This window comes from Canis lupus, chromosome 9 (genome assembly GCF_003254725.2).
Source record: "Canis lupus dingo isolate Sandy chromosome 9, ASM325472v2, whole genome shotgun sequence".
NCBI lineage: Eukaryota > Metazoa > Chordata > Mammalia > Carnivora > Canidae > Canis > Canis lupus.
The window spans coordinates 59,914,801-59,936,720 of NC_064251.1; the positions used below are offsets into that span (position 1 = coordinate 59,914,801).

General features: G+C 54.2%; 1 protein-coding gene across 5 annotated transcripts in view; it reads right to left on the minus strand.

Annotated features, from left to right (window-relative positions):
- The window catches only part of NEK6 (NIMA related kinase 6), an 83,318-nt gene that overhangs the window by 53,375 nt on the left and 8,023 nt on the right, over positions 1–21,920 (minus strand). The window contains exon 2 of one of the 5 annotated variants that reach the window (XM_025475097.3): positions 8,598–8,710. The exons of 3 other annotated variants lie outside the window; for them this stretch is intronic. The gene's annotated coding sequence lies outside the window, so the exon portion shown is untranslated. The remainder of the gene's footprint in view (positions 1–8,597; positions 8,711–21,920) is intronic. One more of the 5 variants, XM_035720800.2, reaches the window with a different exon arrangement.

Here is a 21,920-nt window from a genome sequence, read left to right on the forward strand (position 1 = left end):
GGTTTCTGTGCGGAAAAGCCTTTGGCTCAGGGACCCAGTGAAGTCCAGAAGGCCATGCCTCATCCCACCCACTCTGAAAAGGAAGATATATATCCAGCACTTTGCTGTGCAAGGGGTTAATGCAGCACCTCGGCTCATCCCTGCCATGACGTCTGCAACGACCCCATTTTACGGAAGGAGAAACCAAAGCACAGATAAGTGACCCACCAAGGCCCTGGCTCTAGGAGATGGCAAGCCCTGCGTCTGAACCCAGATCTAACTCTCTCCAAAGTCTGGGTTTTAATCTCATTTGCTCGGGGCAATCCTTGGAGATTGGAGCTGGAGGAGGCTGGGATCTCACTGTGCTGAGGAGCTTCAGACCCTTTAGGCAGCCCCACCATTCCAAGGACCATACCCTTCAGATAAATGAACTCATTCTCTCCTCAAGGCCTCAGCAGACTCTACTCCCCCTCCCTGGAATGAAATACCTCCAGGCAAACCTGGCTCCTTCAGAGCCCAACCCAAGGAACCTCCTCCAAGCAGTCCCCCAGGACTTCCCCAGTCAGGTATTCCCAGCTCCACAGCATTTGTCCCCATGTTGTTACCACCTGCTCACATTTTTCTCTCCCCAAGTGGAGATTTCCTTGAAGGTGGAGACCAAAGCACCCGAGCAGGTCACAAAGGGAGGGCCGGGTGAATGGCTGTTCATCCAGTGTGTAAATGCCGGAGGCCAGGAAACAGAAGCTGGGGTCCCCAGGCCAGCTCATTCCAGGGGCCCCAGGGAACAGATAGTTTCAGAGAGAAATCCCTCTACCCCCATATCCTGTCTCAGACCATGGCTGCAGCCCTGACAACCAATGATGGAAGGATGAAACCCAGTAGGGTTGCCCCTGGCCCCAGGAGAATGACCATCATCCCGGGAATAGCTATTCCTGGTGGGAGAATCTCTGCAGGAAACTTACTGCTCAACTATCAGAAACGAGCCCAGGCGCAGTCAAAATTTACCCCAGAGGAAAAAAAACCTGCTTTTTCTGCTTCCCTCATCACAAAGCCCATGCTCACTCAGTGTGAACCCGGGCGGCAACAAAGGTCACCGCAGGCTGATGGCACGGACCCACTGGCAGCTCCTGGCAGGCGATGATCAAGTGAGCAGCAGCAGTGGCAGGGGGAACAGCCAGGTCAGGTGCCCAAGAGCCCGGACCCCAGGAGTCTCTCATGCCTGCTTCCCTGCCATTTGCCAGGCACATCATCGGGGCAAAGGTGGCAGCCCCAGGCGGCAGGAAAGTGAGGGGTTCCCCACAGCCGGAGGCAGGGCAGTAGCCATTACCTTGCAAAGTGGCTCCTGAGAAGCTTGGGAGAAGGGCTGCTCAGCTCAGGGTAGAGGATGGGTGCGTGGTGCAGGGGCCTCTGGGGACCTGGGTGGCCTCTCCATGCCAGGGCGGGTGAAGGAAGAGGCGCCAGCCCTGTCTCTGTGCGGGACTTCCCCTGCCCAAGGTTCCCATCCTCAGTCAGTGCCAAAAGGAAACTCCCCCACCACAGGCTGCTTCAAAAATAGCCCCGCTGCCACCTCTGTGGTTAATGGAACTTGTCATAGCCACCAGGGAGCCCTAGGCTCACCAGACACTGGAACTGATGGCAGCAGCCACCAGCTAGGAGAAAACACAGGTGTGCCCCAAACCGGCAGGCTCAGAAAGAGGTCAGAATCCACTCTGGGGTTGCTCAGTCCTGCTCCCCCATTTTACCTCCCAGGAGACTGAGGTTGCAAGACAAGGGCCGTGAGCACACCAGTAGCCACGTCTGGCCAGGACCCAGCTTCCCTAACCTACTCCATACCCCACACTGGCTCAGGCAAAGGGGTTTGCTCTTCAGGCTCTTTATGAACCCCTCACCCCCAACCTGGAACCAGGCACAGTGACAGTAGACAACAGGATTAAACCAGCCTGGACTTTGGGAGCAACAAGGTATCTTTCATTTGTCCCTTGTACTCCATCCCCGCCTACCCCTACTGGGGTCCCTGCAAGGGCCAAGAGGTAGAAAAGTTCTTGCTGTCCCTTTAAAAGCCTCACCCTTTCTAATCTCTTCCTTTTAAGCTATTCCAAAAATATTTGTTGCCTGACAGATGAGAGGTTTGGTAGGCAGCAGCCCCGGGTTCAAGTCTTGGCCCTGCCATGTCCCAGCGGCCTGTGCCCCCACGCTATCACCCTGGGCTGCAGGACAGGACTGGCACATGAATCAGAAATACTTAGCCATTGGCCAGGCACATGACAGACACCCAAGCCATGGAGTTGCTGTTGATTGTTACTACATCCTTCTTCAGGCCCCATACTCTCCAAACGAGACCACGGGTCCAGGAACCAGGACTCAGGATATCCCTGCCTTCCCTCCTTCCATACGTCTTCCCAGCTGTCTTTGGGCAGGGCCTGGGCTGATGGCCAGTAACCATGAGATGACTCAGACAAAACCCCCCCGCCCTATAGCAACACAGAACCCCCCAATACAGAAACAGATCCAGAAACCAGAAAAGAACATGGAAAGTGCCCCCAGGAAGAGGACTGCTGGATTCTCACTTTGGGCCAGGCAAGTCAGGGACAGCTTCTTACAATATGCAGAGTCTGAGACAGCCTACATGGATAGGCAGGTTTAGGAGCAGAGGGGAAAGGAACTCTGGTGGAGGACACAATGGGATCAAAGACGAGGAGGCCTGTGGACCTGTGAGTTTATGGGAGGAAGTCAGGAAGGCTCCAGGCCAGCCCCAGCCCTTGGTCTCTGAAAAGCACTCCTGTGGCCAACACCTGCCTCCTCCTCCAGAACAAGAGCCACCTCTACCCTAGGCAACCTCCCCCCGCCCCCACGTCCCATCTGCAGCTGGACCTCTAGGACTGACAGAGGCATATGGCAGCTGAGGCCCCAGAGGACACACCGAGGCAGATTCTGGCATCGTGGCTCGGCCACCTGCCAGCATACCTTCCCTGCCGGCTGGGCCCAACTGTCAGGCATATGCCAGGTGCTGGCCCCCTGGGTGGCCGCTGCTTGGCCCAAACCAGCCTTCCCCAGGCCTGCAGGGTGGACTCCCTGCACCCAGGCCCTAGTGCGTGCAGCACTCCTCAAGGACTATCCTCCATGACCCGGCTAGATAGGTGTCCTCAGCCCTGACTCACAGAGGAAGCTCCAGACTGGCTGGGTCAGGACCCCAAGCTGGGCACCTTCTCTCTAAACATTGTTTTTCTTCTGTTTCTGGTGCCCCTCTAGGGGCTAGTGTGCTCTTGCCTCTCGGGACATAGCCCAGCACCCTGGGAAAACAGATTCAGCCTGGGGGAGCCCACCCTATGGAGCCTTCCTCTTCCCCGTGGGCCTGAGGTGGCAAGACATTTCCGGAGTGTAACTAAGCTCTGCTCCACCTCCACACCCTCCACACTCACATTCATTGCTGGTCACTGCCCACCTGTCCACCTGGGACATGGATGAGAGGGCAGAGCAGTGCAGAGGGGCACAGACAGGCACACCTGCCCCTCTGTCAGCTGCAGGGCTCTCAGGGCCTCCTGAGCCACCACGCACCCCTAGCACCATCTCCACGAGGCTGAGCTCCACTTCTCCTCCCAGTCCTGCCACCTGGTGTAGAGCGACTGGCCAGCATGCAACCATGGCTTCTGGAGCCCACACCACAGCAGGCCCTGTACATTCCTGCGTTGTGTTCCCCCTGACCCTCCTGACCCCTCGCTGACCCAAGCAGGGCCTGGGAAGTGCAAGGCCTTCTGTAAATGCTGCAGGTGGTCTCTACTCTGAGCTGTGGCATGTGGCCAGGTGGCTGGCAGCTGGGGGGCGGGGAGGGGGTGTCTCAAGGCTCCTCAGGGACTCTCACTGCTTGGTTGTCGGGAAATCACAGCCTATGTCTGGGCCTCAGTTCCCCACCTACAGCATGGTGGGGTGGCTCCACAGTCAGGGGTCCTCTTCTGTAGGAGGCTGATGGAGGACGTGCTGGTGCCCTGCAGCTGAGCTCAGGGACGTGCGCGTTCTGGGCCTGGAATTGCCAAGGGGAAACTCTGGCTTTAGGAGACTTTCAGAAACCCCCTGAACACTACCCTCCCCATTCACAACAAGCCATGGCATATGGGGGCATGTCTCAAATGCCTCCCGGCTCTCAGATAAAACCGTGGAGGTGAGGTATGTATGCATGGCAGGGGGGGGCGGGGGTTATCACACACAGAGTACCGCCTGGTGGGACTGGGTGCTGGGCCAGATCCCTTGGGAGTGTTGGCAGCTTGTGCACTCAAAGCAGCCCTACGGGGCAGACAGAGCATCCATTTGACAGCCAAGAAGACTTAGGCTCAGAGGTCATGTGACTTGTCAGAGGCATCCCAGCCGGAGAGAGGCAGACCCTCAGTGAAAATGCAGGCCTGAGTCCTCGTTCACCTGGACATCCTCTGCAGGGTCCAGACCAGGTTCCTGCCCTCAGGGAAAAAGCAGATGTGGCGGAGGGGGCACCAGAGCAAACTGCTTCTTTATGTTGCACAATCACAAAAGGGATCACTGCTTCTAACTTGAGCTTATCAAGGGGGCTTTCTGGGAGGTGGTGGCACTTGGTCCCCCTGGGACCAGATGGCCAGGTGGTACAGACGTGGAGGGGCAGACCACCACAGGCTCTGGAGTCAAAGAGCCCAGAGTTCAAATCCCATGCTGTCTGTGTGCGGCCACACGAGCTCAGGCTAGTTCCCAAGTCTCCTCTTTGTTGTTCCCTCTTCTGTAAACAGGAGGCCAGGTAGGACCCACCTCTTAACAGTGAGAACTTGCATGCAAAATACCAGCCTAGGACTATCAGGACCCACCTACACACAAGAGCTCAATAAACATGGCCATAGCTACTATTATGACTACCATTATCATCGTAAAAAGTGCTCATTGAACAGCAACTTTCTGTTCATCTCTGGCAGCCCACTCTGTAGACCAACTATTCACAATAAGGCCGGGGGATCCCTTGTCTCATGGCTGACCAGGCCCTTGGACCTGTGGATGTGGCAGGAGGCACCCAGGGCCTCTGAGGGATGCCACCTTCCAGAAGGATGGGAGAGGCTACACTGGCTCCTGTGGCATTCTCTCAGAAGCTGGGAAGTGATGGCAAAGCAGTTCACAAAGTTACCAGGATGATGATCCTGAGCCGTCCCCCTCCCCCAACTGTCTCAATAAAATAAATCTTGGCCTGCGGCTAGTGAGAGACCCTATATATTTACACGACGATCGTGCCTCGTGATCACAGGACTCATGGTTCCAGCCGGCAGCGTGTGGCAGGGATGCCGGTGGTCCTAGGAGACTCTCTATTTTCTGGCGACTTTTATTGTCCATTATATCCTGGCGTTTACAGGGCTCTGCTCCAGGCCTGGCAGGAATATTGCACACGGTGGGGCTGGCAGGCCTTAATATTCCAGTCATCATCCTGCAGGTGTATCTCTGGGTCTCATCTATCCTGCCCCAGTCTCTGTGGGATATCAGGACCCCAAGGGGTTCCAGGGGCTCCGGTGGGACAGGGCTGGGGATGTGTCCAGAGGCATATGTATCCCCACCCAAGCCATTTGCTTGGTTCCAGTCTGCTGTCCCAGGCCAGGCCACTGCTAACTCTTTGGCCTTCTTTGGGCTTGGAAAGGGGAGGGTGCAGAGGTGCACTGGAGCCACTATTGGCTCAGGAGGGCTGCTCGATACATTCTCAGGAATTCTGTGACAGTTGGTATCACATTGGCTGCTTGAAATCAAACACGGGAGGAAGATTTACACATGGAATTCGGCAAATACTCCAAGTCAGGGTTTTGGACAAGTCCCTCTCTCCACCTCTTCCCAGGGACCTGTTTGTTAAACACTTCCCAGCACACCTGGGAGGGGGTGACCTCGTGGGCCACTATGGGCCACATGAACTTCTGAGTCAGGTGTGAATCCTAGCTTCTTCAATCACCAGCCATGTGACCTTAGGTAAGTTCAAGCCTCAGTTTTATCATCTATAAAATGGGGACATGCTTAAATTCCCAGGGCCATTGTGACGGTTAGAGCATCTTATGGAAAACACCCTGTGTGGGGCTTGATATGTATCAGGTGCTTAATAAATAACTTTTGTCACCTATTCATTCAATATTTGCTTATCCCCTGGCTCTCATGGGCCAGAGCCTCCACTGTCTGAGAGAAAGGAACACACAAATGCCCCAGGAGATGACAAATGTTAAATTCTTCCCATCTGGACAGTTCTTGAGTGTCTACAGAGGATTTATGCCTATACCACCTTGTGAAGCCACATGACAACCTGCAGAGGTGGGCAGAGAAGCACTTTTGAGATGGGAGCTGAGGGGTGGGAACTGCCCAAGGCCCCTGTCTGGGGGTAGCAAGGTAGGGCTCAGCCCTGAATCCCCTACCTTCTGCTCTAGGTCCAGCAAGGCACCCATCTCTGAGATCCCAGGCCCAGCCAGGCTGGGCCCCTGCTGGCACCAGGGCTGACCTCAGAGCGAGCCCAAACACAGAGAAGGAGGAATAGGGGGTGAGGCAACACCCCCCCCAACCCCCGGTCTAGCAACCTGGCTGCGAGTCTTGGCTCCATGGCCACCTTGCCCCAGGCCCAGGCCTGCTGGGCCCCAGGCTGCCCATCAAAAGTCTGGGAGAGCTGCAGTCAGGATGCTGTTGGACCCCATGGGCCAGCATCTGTCTCCAGGCTTCCTGGCTTGGCCAAGTATTCCTCTTGTGGGAATACTTGTGGAGGCCCCAATCCAGCTATACTGAGCTTGCTATCTTACCCTGCTGGGCAGGGCTCATCCATCCATTTCACAGATGAGGAAAACGGAGTTCAGAGGGCTGACCCTAGGCTGGCAGCAGGCAGGGCTTGTGATCAGGAGATCAGAGATCAGGAAGCCACCGAGTCCCCGAGTTCTGACACCCTAGAGGCCCGCAGATGTGATGCTCCTGGACACCCTGGGCTCAATCCCGAGGGGCTGAGGAGTATTCTGCTGAAACAGGAGAGTGAGAATAATGCAAGCCACTCTGATGATTCAAGTAACCTTTGAAAGTAGGAGGTGGGCGGAAGTGGGTGGCATTTCTGGCAGGTTTCACCTCACTTCCTAGAAGGATGCGTCACCAGCTTTTGCTTAGTCAGTGCTCACATGACTGTCAACACTGTGGCACTGGGGTGGCACCTCCCAGCTCACTTGTCCTCGGAGCCATCACAGGCTGGCAGGTGGGGGCTGTCCACCTGTCAAAAGAGGAAACCTTTTCATTTCACAGATGGAGAAACTGTGGCCCGGGAGTGGGGAGAGCTTGGTTCGGGGACACCCAGTAGAGATCTAAGTCTTCGTACTCCTTTACCCAAAGCTTACTTCTTCTATTTGAGGAGACAGGAAAGGAGGAACCCTCTGGAGCTTTAAAAGAAAAAAAGGGAGAAAAAAGAACTTGCAGCCAAACAGAATTGCAGCAGCGAGGCCCCAGCCAGCCCAAAGAAGTTTCCGAAATTCTGTGCAGTCTGAATTTTTGCGGGCTGAAGGGTCACGCGATTTCCTCTGCAAAAGGCAGACTTTTTGAAAAAGTCTGAGGGTGAAGGGGGAGGAGGGACATGTCCATGAGACCAGAAGTCATGAGCTTCAGCCTGGCTGCCCGAGTGACTTGCTGGGTGACCACAGACAGGTCCCTTCCCTCTCTGGGCTTCGGTTTACCCGTGTTTATTTACTACATGTCAAGCCTTGTTCTAATGCACTTAGGTGATGTCAGTCTCCTCATCCCTCACATTACATTATCATCTCTACATACAGAACGGGGAAACCGAGGCATGCAAAGGTCAGGCCCGCTGCGCTGGAGGAAGGGCTGGGACCTCGAGTGAGGTGGTGCAGTTCCAGAGCCCACATTCTCAACCATAAGGCCCTCTAGCCTGCTGCAAGCTGATCTCCAGCGCCCATCCTACTGTCAGAGGCTTTGCATCTGGGGCTTGGATGCCAACAGGCCTGTTTCTGAAGACTCTGGAAGCCACTCTAAGCTGCTGGCTTTTCTGTGACTTCTGTTGGCTGAGCAGCCTTGATAGCCACAGCCTAGGCCCTCGGGAGGCTCCCAGGTCACTGCAGCCAATGACCCACCTCTTTGAGCACCGGGAGTCGGAGCAGGAATGGACGGCCCCGCTCTGAGGTCCATTTTGGAGTTTTACACACAGGTTGGCCTCTGGGACCGCGGGAGAGAGACTGCCATTCAGGCGTCCAAGAAAGAGGGAAAAACCATCTATTCATAGCCAGACAGAGCCCGCTCTGTGGAAATGGTGCTACTGACACGAAAAGTAGCCCAGCTGTGGAAGAGATTCCCGAAAAGCCTGACCTGGGAAGGCTCAAAGGCTTGGGTGGTCACCAAGCTTATAAAATAGGCCTGGATGCTCAACCATGAAATTCCTGAGGGAATAAGGTTCTGACCCAAAACCTGTCTTCCAAAACAAAATTCTTCAGACAACATTTTTTGGCTTAAGCAAGTAGACTGCTGATCTGTTTTGCCCCGATCTCTCTAGAGTAAGGAATACTCATGCCAAGAAGAACAGCTATGATATCCTGTGCTCCCGCCCCAGGCCACACACTGTGCCACAGATCTGGGCACACTTGTTCATTCCCACGAGGAATTATTACCTCCATTTTGCAGATCAGGAGACTGAGGTTCAGAGAGGCACAAGTCTGCAGAGCTGGGAGAAACAGGTAGAGGTGTGAATTCCGGCACCAGCCTGGAACATAGGAAGCGGGGACTGGCCCCAGGAGAACCCGTTACATGTATCCTCAGGAGAAGCCCTGGCCAGACATAGAAGTACAGAGAGAGTCATGTGCAGCAAGTGCACACATTCCTCCCTCCACAAGCCAGAGGAGGACTCCTGTAGACAGACAGGTGGGAGAAAGCTGGCCCAGCTGCAGCTAAAATAACTCCATCAGGGCTGCCTCAGGCCTGTCTTTTCAAAGACACCGGAATCCCTTAACTGAGAACGCGGTGCTGAGCATCCAGAAAATTCCCCATGCTCTGTGCATACTGTTGCATCAGTGGCCATCTTGCACACATGCGCAGTTGCTGGAGAAGGAGAAACTCTCAATCCACTCATTTAAGAGTGCATGTCTCACCAGAAACTTCAGAAAGGCCCCCAAAGAACCCACTAGCCCACATCCTAAATCTCAAAGACAGGAAACTGAGGACTAGAGCAGGGAAGCGATGTGTCCAAGGATATTCAATTGTTTGTTGACTCAATCTTCAAACACACACTAGGACCAGCCTCTGTCCTCAATGGAGCTCCTCGTTCAGAGACAGGAGTCTCAAACCAGCACCTACAACCCAGCTGTTTTTACACCCGGGGTGTGGAAACACAGGAAAAGGGATGTGCAGTCTGTCTGTCCTGTCTCAGAACAGGAAGCTGCCCTGAACAGGGGAGCAGGGGGAGGGCACGCCAGGCAGGGGGTACAGCAGGTGCAGAGTCCTGAAGACCGGCAAGCCCAGCATCAGTTGTAGGACAGAGGCCCAAACAACTGCAGTGGCCTCAGGTCTGCAGCAGAGAGGGAGGGTCAGCAGCACCGATGAGGGGTCATAAGCATCTGCACACAGGGCTGGTAAGCGCTGCAAAGCCAGACTCCCCCTCCAGTGCTCTTCTGCGTGCCACCCTGCCTCCCACAGTGCCAAGCCCAGATATAATGTTACTGAATGCATCACGGGAGGAATCAAAGACCCAGACATGGTTCAGCAGCACCTTTCTTCTGCTGATGCTACCTGCACCATACCTGACCTCCCATGTCTGCCCTGGTCAGCTCAGGTAACTGTGCCCACACACAAGGAAGGAAGCAAATGCCTACAGAACCTCCCTCTCAAGGGACTACACTGGGACCATGTCTCAAGAGTTCCATGAAGTTTATATTCCAGGCTCCAAGACACTCTCTCTTATCTGGCTTGTATTTATTGAACACCTACTGTGCAACAGGCTCCATACTAGGTACCTGAAGGACTTCACAGATGGGTGTTACAACCTCAAAGCCACGCAGCCATCCCCTCATCTTTCGGGGCTGGAATCATTACTCTGATTTCACAGGAGGGGAGCCACGGAGCTCAGAGAGGCCTTGGACTTGCTTGAGCAAGATCCCTGGCTAGGAGGTATCAGGGCTGGGATACTAACCCAGAAATGTCTGACCACAGAGCCTTTTTGCCAAAACAGATAAGGGTCCCTGGAGGAAGAGAAGAGCCTAGATCCTTCCTTCCTGCCACACAGGCAGGCAGCCCTTAAGCCACAGAGCAGGCGAGGCCGAACCGGCAGAACTGCCCAGAATGGCGGGCCCTGTCATTACTGGAAGGGGCCACACTCCAGGCCAAAGGAGCACAGCCAGGGCTGGGGACTTGTGCAGAGCACTGAGGGTCTTGGGCCTCTGAGGGTCCTTGCCAGTGCCACCAAAAGACTAAATGCTGATGGACTATCTTTCAAGAAGCTCCAATGAGCTGATCCACTCATCTTTGGCACCTGCATTAAAGGATATACACAAGTCTAGGATACAGAACACAGACTCTGGAGTCAGAGTGGAGGGTGGCTAGGTCCCCAACCCTGAGTCCAGTCACGACCTGGCCCTGGCTGTGGTGACAGCTCTCCCTCCCTGGACCTGGGTCCTTGTGTGCATCTGTCTCCTCTGGTAGGGATGTCAGCAGGGACCTTGGGGCTGCCTGGGCCCTGCAATCACAGGGAGCCACAGCAGTCCCCCTTGGAACCCTGTTTCAACTCAAATAGCTGCAGACACTCCAAAGCACTAACACTTGGCCATGCCCAATGTGGATAACCCTTCCTCCTCCCCGCTCAGGTCCCTGTACCAGGGTCCCCACCAAACTCATGTCTACCTGGACCCTGGGAATGTGGCCTTATCTGGGAATAGGCTGTTTGTAGATGTAATCAAGTGAAGATGAGATCACATGGGATCAGTGGGACCTCAGTCCAATAACTGGTGTCTAAGACACAGCCAGAAGGCCATGTGACGCCAGAGGCAGAGTGGAGTCCTGCGTCTACCCACCAAGGGACACCAAGCCTTGCTGGGAACCAGCAGAAGTGAGGAGAGACATGTAGCACACCCTCCCCTTGGAGCCTCCAGAAGGAACCGATCCTGCCCACACCTTGATTTTATGCTTCTGGCCCCAGGACTGTGAGACAGTGAACCGATGTCACGATAAGCCACTGGGTCTGTGGTGACCTGTTATTGTGGCTCTAGGAAATGAAAACACTCCCACCCCACCCGAGCTTGGCCAGAGAACGCATGCAGCCATCTTCCCAGGTTCCCCAGGCTCTGCAGACTTCATCGAAGGCTCCAGGCTCAATTTGTGTTTCTCAGGCTGCAGAGGAAGTAAACCAATGCTTTCCAGGTCTGGGGATTTCACAGGCCTATAACGTTTCTCTTAAATTCTGAAGATGGATATAAAGCTGCCAACTTTTTCTGGCATCCACAGTAAAATTTCCATCTATAATCCCCATCCCGCATAAAAGAGGACACCTGACATAAGAAAGTAGCTGACACCAGGCCCGCCTTTCAATTTTCTCATTTCTTTTATTTTTTTTCTTTTCTTTTTTAAAGATTTTATTTATTTATTAATGACAGAGAGAGAGAGAGAGAGAGAGAGAGAGGCAGAGGGAGAAGCAGGCTCCATGCAGGGAGCCCTATGGGGGACTCGATCCCGGGACTCCAGGATCACACCCCGGGCTGAAGGTGGCGCTAAACCCCTGGGCCACCGGGGCTGCCCCAATTTTCTCATTTCTTGATGGACAGGTGAGAATCTCACTTAGCCCTGGGCCTGGCCTGGATCTGGCATTCAGGAACCAGCAAACTCCAGCCACGGTGCCCTGCCAGGTTTTTTTTTTCCCCAGTCCTGGCTGAGGAGACGTGAGGCTGGCCTCCCCCACTCTCCTATGTGTATGAAAAAGGTTCTCTCCCTCTCAGAAATTTGCCCAGGATATTCTAGTTAAACTCTAGGTACTTCCAGCTAATCCCCTCTGAGAAGTGGCTGATCTCCCCGCCCCAGGGAAGATGCGTTCCAGGCCAGCCAGTGAGGGTCACCGGGAAGGGAAAACACAAAGGAAAAGCAGGGGAAGGAGAGAGAAGCACAGCCCCACTCTTGAAAAGGAAACCAAATCGTGAAATTGCTCAATGTAAGACATCATGGGCTGGGTGACTCCAGCGCTCTTCAAGGACACCTTGTAAACCCACACCCAGCCTCACAGGGAACGGCCCGGTGCCAGGCGCCCCAGAGGAGCTTGTGAAACATCTGGCCCTGGCAGCCTGATGACCCATCGGAAGCGGGTCGTGCCGCACTCCGTGAACATCGCACCCACGTCTGCCACGTGGTAAAGCAGTGAGGTGTGCCAGAAGGGCCATCCAGGGGAGAAAACTCTGCCGGAGTGCGAGGTGTGCTTCTTTTCCAGTAACTCAAGCGTGCAAATCCCCCTCCAGAGAATGCCCCAGACCCTGGGGAAACTTGCCGGAGAGCTCAGGGTAGTGGCCATGCTGGAGTGTCCTCACTGGGACAGTCTCGGGCACAGGGCAGCTAACCTCAGGCGATAAGGTCTGACGCTGTCGCTTTCTGGGCTGGAGTCCATCTCTCCCGCCCTCCCCTTCTGTACGCCTGGGCCAGGGGCAGGGTGGGCCCCAGTTCTCAGGAAGCCAGGAAACACACTCTTTTCTGGGCGAAAGGCCCAGATTCCTTGAGCAGTCACAGGACATGCTTTTTCAGAGCTGTTCCAAAGCCACAGGCGCAGACTGGAAGTTTCTTTGGGCGGTGTGAACCTGCGGGGACAATGTGGGGACCGGCCGAGAGCTAGTGGGTGAGCGAGGCCCCAGGCGGCACCGCACAAGCCAGGGCCCTACCTGTCATCGTCGTGTGGCTCTGCGGGCCTCCGTTTCCTTTTCACCCCATCGTCATTCATCGAACATTCCCTCAGAGGCTCACAAAGCCAAGCGCTGTCTGAGGCACAAGGCAGAGGAGGTCCTATCCCGTCCCCCTGGAGGTGTCAGGCAGTAGAGAGAGAGATACAGACGTGGGGCGGCAGTAAGTGCCAGGAGGGAAATGTAGCAGAGGAGGCGGTCAGGCGTGCAGGTAAGGAGGCCTGGCTTCCCACGGTCACCAGACAGTTCATTCAGACCGTGCAGCAAACTGCTCGGCACATTCTCGGCACCTGGGGAGGCTGGGTCTTCCTGACGCCCACACTGCACAGGTGGAGCCACTGAAGCCAGAGGTGGACTGGGGTGGCCTCATGGGGACTGAGTGGGTTTGGGGCCTGATCTGGCCTCACATTTCCTGGGGAGCCAAGAGGCTGCCCCCCGACCCTGCCCAGCCCTGGCAGGCCCCATGCTTTCTCGGAGTGGAGTGGCTCTGCTTCCAACATGATGCCCATGATAATGGGTCACAGCCACCTGCTCCCCAGGCAGCAGGTAACTGTCCTTCCTGAATTGGAATCTGGGCTCCTTCACTTTACTTGCTGGGAAACCCTGGCCAAAGTGCCTAGGGTGTGCCTGGCACACCGGGTGCACACCTGTCTCATCTCCACCCAGCAGTGAGAGGAGGAGGGGCTTTGGAGGAGGGGCCGGCCCTGATGTGGGAGCCGAAGTGCAGATCTGGTCTGGACAGGCCATGTCCAGCCCTGGGGGATCTTAGTGACTAGAAGGAAAGGCCAGGCAGACGGACCAGTGCTCTAATGGGAGTGGAAGGTCACACACATGTGCAGACCAGCCCTGAGGCTTCTCTGCTGGGTGTCTTGGCCACAGTCCTCACTTCTCTGAATCTCAATCTCCCCAGTTGAAATAGAGGTTCTGGTGATGATAAAAACGAGACCCCAGATACATGAAGTCACCCAGCCAGTATGGGACACATTTATCTCCTTATCTACATCTGTCCATTTAACATAAAAATATTCAGGCTGCATCCCCAGCAGGTGCTACGGCCTTAATGGCAGGCAAAACCCCATCTGCTTTAGAACCACTGGGGCTCTACGGGAGGGTGCACAGAAGTTCCTGGGCTAGCCTGGGCTCACCCTCCCAAGAATCTTGCCTCTGTGGAAAACTTCACCTGGACAGATCCTGGGAACAGCCAGCGTATCCGCGGGGCACATCTATGACGCCACACTGCTGCATGCCCAACCTGAGGCTGTGAGCCCCCCTCACTGCGTGGCTAACACCAGCTGCCAGAGAGGCCGACTCCCGCGGGTGGGGAAAGCTCTGACCCCCCACCCCCACCCCGCATACACAATGTGCCACAGACATACGTTAGAACTCAGAGCCAGTCATTTTCACAGCTTTGCTTCTGACTTCACCAGATCAATCCATCCATCCATCAATCAGTCAATCAAGGGAGAATCAAAACTCAATCACAGTGACAACACAATTCAATCCCTGGGAAGTGTATCAGAACCAAGGCTCCTGCAGATAAGTGAGATGGCCTGGAAATGGGGAAATGAATGTATTCCGGCAACAGACACCTTGAAGAGGCCCGGCGTCAGCGCTCCCATTAACTCTGACTTCTTTCATCCCCAGGAATCAAAACAGCTTCTCTGACAGGGAGGAAAGAAATGACAAACAGAAATCGGATCTAGGGGAAATAACACATCCATGGCACCTTTCCCCCCTTCCCAAAGCAGCCTGCAAGCTTTACATATTTTATCATTTATTCTCACATTGTCCCCAGCAAGTCTTAGGCGTTGGCCTTGCTTTTCACAAGAAAGCTGTGAGGGAGGCTGGGGTTTAGAGGTGAGGAGCCTCCCGCCAGACAGCCAGCAGGAAGGGCTGGGGTGGGGTGGGGGTGGTTGGGGGGTGGGGCATGGAGCCAAAGGCCGTTCCTGGTGGAACTGTGGCCTCAGACAGCTGAACCGCTCGGAGACAGTTTGTTGTCCACACTGGCGCCTCCCCAGCAGCCTCCCAGGCTTACCACCACCTCATCAAACCATTATCCACACATGCCACCAGAAACACGGCCCCTCCTGTATCAGCCTTTAAAGCTTCCAGATAGGGATCCCTGGGTGGCGCAGCGGTTTGGCGCCTGCCTTCGGCCTAGGGCGCGATCCTGGAGACCCGGGATCGAATCCCACATCGGGCTCCCGGTGCATGGAGCCTGCTTCTCCCTCTGCCTGTGTCTCTGCCTCTCTCTCTCTCTCTCTCTCTGTGACTATCATAAATAAATAAAAATTAAAAAAAAAAAATAAAGCTTCCAGATAAAGTCATCACTCCAGAGCTCAGTATCCAAGGCCTCCTTACCTGTCTGACCCCAATCTCAGGTAACACCTGTCATTGACCACATCGGCTCCAGAGAGCCTCTTCTGGTTTCCTGCAACTCCTGCTTCACACCTCCCAGTGCTCCCACCAGCATGCCCTCTCCACCTGGCTATCCCCTGCAGATCCTTATAGGTACCAGAGCAGCAGCTGGTACAGGGAGATGGATCTGGGTTCAAATCGTTGCTGTGTGACCTTAGACAAGTCACTTTACTTCTCTGAGCCTGGGACTCACTTATAAAATGCAGCTGTTTAAAGGTGAACACTAGCTGATGCTCACATATGTAAACCCCTGGTGGATGCTCAGATGAAAAAAGGAGTCATAGCAATAAGAGGGGGAGCTGTTTTTAAAAGGATAGTGGATAGTTCCATACAAAGAATAACACCCTGTTAAGAGAATTGGCGTTGGCTGGGCATGGGGTGGAGGTTTAGACTCAGGACTTCCCCTCTGAACACGCCCCAGTGACACACAGGCCCCCTACCTGCCCTGAGTCACTGGAGAGTCAGGGGATGCTTCCATATGGGACAGGAAGTAATTGTTGCTTTTTGATTCCTCTTGCTTTCCCTTCAGCTTTCCCTCCCACTGTTACACTGACCCTATGGCCTCTGTGGGCCTTGACCTCACCCCTAAAGCCAGGTATCAAGAGCCAACCAAGGAGACTCAAAGGGCATAGAGCTCATGGTCTCTCCCTCACCAATGAGGGGAGAGAGAGACTGGGCTCACCCCAAGCCACCCCCAGCTGCCCCTCAGGAAATCACTCCCGAAGTCCTGAAGCAGTTCAAGCCAAGGCAAAAACACTCTTTCTAACCTGCAGCCCCACCTTCTTTGCTCCCTGACAGAGGGGTCTCCAGGTAGGATCCCAGATTGACAACCCCAGGCCCCATCACTTGTGTGGTCCACCCTCCCCTGAAAGGCATCAGGCACTTGCCTGGGAATGTGAGCGGGAAGCAGGGCTGGACCTGCCCCGACGCCCCTCTCCTCCTGGGCCCGGGCTCTTAAGACCCCAGGAACCATCCATTTGTGAGAGTTTGGTTTTTCTTTTTCTTTCCTTTCCCCTCTAAGCAAAACTTCATGGCAGCTGCTCCTGCCTTGGTCCCCAAGGCCGTTCCAAAGGGCCCATCTCATCCTTGCAGAAGTAATGGCAGTAATTCTGTTAATGGGGAGCAAGATGGATGGTATGAGGTGCCCAGAGTGCAGGAGGCAAGCCGAATTGGGCCGCCCCCGGAGGGAAGGGAAGTGTTGCCGGAACACACCCTCCTTTGGGGCCTTATTAGGTCTTGAAAGAGCTGCCGCACGCGCTAAGACCTGCTTTTGCCAGCAGAAGCCTCATTTTACAAATATACAACAACAACAAAAAACCCGTAAATGGGAAGAAAACCCTGAAGATTAGGCTCCCCTGCCACTGCGAGGCGGCGTGCCCGCTCAGAGCTGAAGTCTTTAGCCTCCTCGACTCTGGGTTTAAATAAATAGGTCTGATCGCCAGCTCACCGTTTTGTGAACATGCACCACAGCATTTCCTGGCTGTTTAAGGACTGTCTGCTAATGGTGGGGATAGGCCAGCTCTGGAATCATCTTCTTTTAAACGGCTTGCCTGTCCACCGCCTCCTGCCCCACGCCAAGGAACCCTCTCGCCCTGGTGTCAGTCCGGTGAGGAGCCCTTGACACAGCTGCCTGCCCCAGGCCCAACCCACAGGTCCTCCCTGCCTGCTAGTTTCTCCGGTCTTCTACCCTGACAGTCAGTGGCATCTCAAAAGCAATTCTGCTGTGGAAAGGCAGCCATTTCCTAAATCGTGCAAAAGGCCCATCCTCTTTCCAATTCGGAATCAAGCCCACTGAATTGTTCTCTGGGCTTCAATTAGTCCAAGTACAAAATGAGGGTGAAGCTGGCATGAGACAGCTCTGGTTGGTGACAGGCAGAGCAAGTGGCGTCAGATTATACAGGGCTGTGTAACCTTGCGATCTGCGGAACCTCTCTGGGCCTCTACCTCCCCATCCCTAATATGGAGCTAACCCTACCCCCCACCCCACCCCCGCCCCGGAGGAAAGAGTAAATGCCATCACTTCTCAGGCCAATCGGAGCATTCTTCTCAGCCACACCCTCCCACAGTACCCAGCACCACCCAGACACATAGTAAGTAGGTGCTTACTGAGCATCTGTTTCTTTGAGCAGAACACATGGCTTCTTTTGATGCCTGGAAAAACAGAAACATCCATCCACACTAAAACAGAACGGTTTAGGATGTGCGCTCTGGGAGCCCAAGGCCTGGGTTCAAATCCTGACTCAGCCACAGATCTCCTGTGTGCCCTTGGGCAACTGACTCATCTTCACTCAGTCTCCCTTTCCTTGTCTGTAAAATGGGACTAAAGAACCTACCTCACAGGGTCACCAAGAGGAGTCTGTGCAAGAACACCTGGCCAGGACTTGCCCCAGTTGGCCCCTGTAACAGCAGCCCTGAGAACGAGCCATCCAAAGTCCTGGGAGAACCGGAGTGAAAATTCCCACATTTCAGCTGGGAAAACCACTTTCTCAAAGACATCTGAGGCAGAGCAAGCCCCATGAGGCCACCCCAGCCCCCTGGGCAGGGTACGGGCCTGGGATCTAGAACCACAGGCAGAATGTGAAATCTCGGGAGGCCACGGGGATATCACCCCAGGAGGGACCCCCACACCACAACTACCCTGCGTCTGTTTCCAACACTTGGACCAGTAACACTGGGCATTCTTTACTCCTCTCTGGTTTATGACGGCTCTCCCCTACTAGAATGTCAGCTCTTGTTCATGATGCCTCTTAGAACAGTGCCTGGCTCTGTTGGATCAATGAATGAACAAACAAAGCACGGAAGTGAAGAATCTCAGAGCGCAGCTCAGGGACGAGGGACTGCTAATGCTGTCCCAGAGTGTGAGGAGCTCCTGAGCGTCCCAAGTGCCACCACGCTGCAGGCCTCACCCCACAGCATGTCGTTAATTGGTATAATAACGGCCACCTACTGCTGAATGGCTGCTGTATGTGTGCTTACTTCACTGGATCAGACAAACTCCCCCGGAGACGGGAACTGAGATTTCCCCCTCACTTTCAAGTGAGAAAACTGTGGTGGGAAGCAACAAGCCAAGGAGAGTGAGGAGCAGAAGGCAGAGGCGGGCTGGCTTGCAGGGTGTTGAGGTTAACCCACCAGCTCCCTCCTCCATCTCTCAGCCTGAGACCAGCCACCCGGCTGGCTGGTCACAGAGGGGAAATGCTGGAGCTAGAGCCTCAGGACCTGCTCCCTGCCAGGAAGGATGTTTGCTCCAGGCAGGAGCTGACAGGCCACAGCAGCTAAGGTCTGGCTCCTCTTCTGTTCCCATGCACATGCAACAGAGAGTGGAGGCAGAAGGAAGACTCAGCCAGGCCTGGGTTCAAATCTTAGTTTCCAAACCAGGTGGTTTATGGCTTTGGACTGGTGGCTTTAATCTCTGGACCTCAGTTATTCTCATCTGGAAAATGAGGCCGGTCCAAAGTTGTGGGGACTGACTAAGGCAACACAGATAAAGAAAGCACTTGACCACATCACTGGCACACACTAGGTGCTAAATAATAAGTACTAGTTAACTTTCCTGAGCCTCCCTCATTCACATTTTCGAGAGCAGCCAGATGTCTGCATCCTGTGGTTGCCAGGTCCCTCAGCTTCAGGGCTAGGAACAGCGTGGGAAGCTGGTGGAATCCGAGCTCCCCGCCCTCTCTGATCCCTATGGCACCACCTGCTTGGCGTTCTTCCTGAGTGGGTGGGTCAGCAACCTCGTCATTTGATTTCTGACCCTTGTCACTCAAGGACAAGAAGTGAGGGGATGGGTTTGTCGATGCACTAACATCTGGCAACTACATGAGGAACTTAATTGAGGGGCGGGGGGCATTTTCAAGGAGACTCCCATCCACGGTATATACTTGATACGAGAGGCTCAGGGTGAGGAGGGAGAGCAGCTGGCCAACTGACCGCATTCACATCCCAGGCCAGTGGTCTATAGATCGCACTTCACAGTGGAACTTCTCCCCTAAATAAGATCTGGGCCTACACCTATGCGGGGCCCAATACAGACACCCTGCTCTCTGAAATGTGTGTGTTAGTGGGAGGAAGCCACAGCCCCTGCCATCAGGACCAGCTTCACATACATGTGACCAGTGCCGTTTCGTCCCGTCCTGCGCTCTGAAGGGAGCCTCATGCTTGCAGCTTCATGCTCTGTGTCCACTACTTAAAGTCTTCGTTTTATCTTTGAATTTGTGCTTTTTAAGTGAAGTCCGGTGGGACAGTGGTGCATGTGCTGGGGGCTGGGAGCCTGAGCTCACAAGTGGTCCTGCTCCCGGCCCCCTGCCCCAGTAATCTCAGCCACTTTCCACCCTTGGCAGGGACTGGGTGCAGTCCTGGGGCCAGGCACACCACAGGGTAACTGTGAGGGTCTGTACTCGCCCCGAGTGTCCCTGTGCCCAAGGAAGCATGGCGTTGGAGAGTTCATAAAAGCCACCATGAAAGAGATGGTGAAAGAAAAAGCTTTTTTCCTGATTTTTAAGCAAGGAGACCTGCATTTTCACTTGGTGTGGGGCCCCACAAATTATGTAGCCAGCCCTGACTTCCATTTATATGACCTTCTGACCTCCATCCCTGGGCAGCCTGGAGGCTCGTGGGGACATCCCTAGGCCTCCACAGAACTAGAAGGCACCAAGCGTTCTGAGACGATCACTGGCTGAAAAGCTTCTCAGACCTCAGCCTCCCTTCAGCCTGGTCCATGGAGCTTCTTTTTTGAACCCCTACAGTTAGTAACTTATTTCTGTCTTGCGGACCAGGCTCCGTTTCCAGTGCTGGATATGTGACGATCAGCAGGACACTGAGCAATCACAAAACAGGCAGGACTCATGGTGACACGGCTCGGTCGAGGGAGGCCGGTCCAGCAGAGCCTCCTGGAAGGCATGGAAGGAATGGCTGGTACATGCAGACTGCCTCCCGGAGGGAGGGAGTGGGCTCTGGGAGGGGGCAGGAGCCCCTTATCTGTAAGGTGGAGACATGGGGGCTTACCTCACAGGGCTGTCAGAGACTGGGGGGCTACTGTGTCTATAGGGTGGCACTGTGGGGAGAGGGGAAGGCACACGCAGAGGCTGGGGCCTTGGGCACTAACTCAGGAGGGTCTGTGGACAGCTCCCTGAACAACCACAAAACTAGCAGTGAAGAGAGTGGCCAAGGGGTGGAACTGCCACCTCCAGAGCCTCCCACCACATGACAGGCATGTGGGGTGGTGGCTCTGCTGGCAGCGTGCAATCGCCCCTCCTGGGTTAGATATTTGTTCCTGTGATTTCTATTCCTCCCTGACATTTCACAGACATCGCCTTTCTTTCTGTGATTTAGGAAGTCCAGTTAGTACCTGGTGGCGGTGGCAGCTTTTCTGATACGACTGGTCACGGATAGAGCAGAACACACGGTGAAGACAGGCTCAGACTGCAGCCGACCCAGGTTTGATCCTGGGCTACTCCAGCTGTGGAGCCTAGGGCAGACCTGCCCTGCCCTGGGCCTAAGGGTCCCCTCTGTAACTATTAAGAGTAGCATCCTTGAAGGGTCGCTGTGAGGATTAGATGAAATAACAATGAGGAAGAGCGCAGCTCACAGCAAGTGCTCAATAAATGTCTGCCATTGCTATTGTCATGAAACCCCAAAACATCACATCCAAAACCTGGGCATCACGTGGCACTTCCCAAGATCGCATGGATCTGCTCCCTCCTTTCTAGCACCTGCCTCGACTCTGCTCCAATACTACTCTCTCCCCTCATTGTCATGGTGCATCAGTCCATAAATATTTAAGCAACATGTCATCAGATTATTATAACATATGATCTATGTTATAAGATAGCACTGATGTGCTGCTGTTATGCACATTTGGGCTTCGTTTTCAGAATATCAAGACATAAAATATTTATGTATTTAACCAACCACGAGATCTCACATTCTGTCTCAAAATGCTGGGTGGCGGTAAGATGCGGAGCTGAGACGCAACGTGTGAAGGGGATGCCTTGTTTTCACATAGGTTCCTAGGGCATCTGGATTGTTTCTGGTTCATTCCAGGGCCTGCGAACGGTGGCTGGCTGGGTTTGCCACAGAAAGCAGAGGGCTGGGACCAAAAGACACCATCAAAATGCCGTGAGAGTTCTAGCCACAAGGCACCATGTCATTTTCATCTGGCATCTCCACGGGTCTGCGCATAGTAGGTACTCAGACAACATCCACAGGGAAATGAATTCACCTGAGGCCCATAGCACAACCTGATGGGCTGGCACCCAGTGGGGATTCAGTAATATTTGCTCTTCTGTTTCATTCTATCCCCAGTGTCCAGCACCAGTCTAGGCACAGAGTAGGGCCCAGCAAATGTTGCCAATGAACAGCAATGGAAGGTATAAACGCATAACCAGATAAATCACTTAATTAGCTAATAAATTAATGAGGGATAATGACTCCCTGTCTGCTGGTCCGGATTACACAGTGTGAGACCTTCCTCCTGAGAAATAAAGGCTCTCCAGTAACCCGTAGTGGATAAGCAAAGGGGTTTTTCTGGGTAATTAAATACCTCGATTACTAACATTAGCACATCACAGTGACCATATGTCCCAGAATTTTCAGCACTGTGCAATTTCAAAGATGCCGCCCCATAAGCCATTCGAGCATCCTGGAACTTCTAACGTA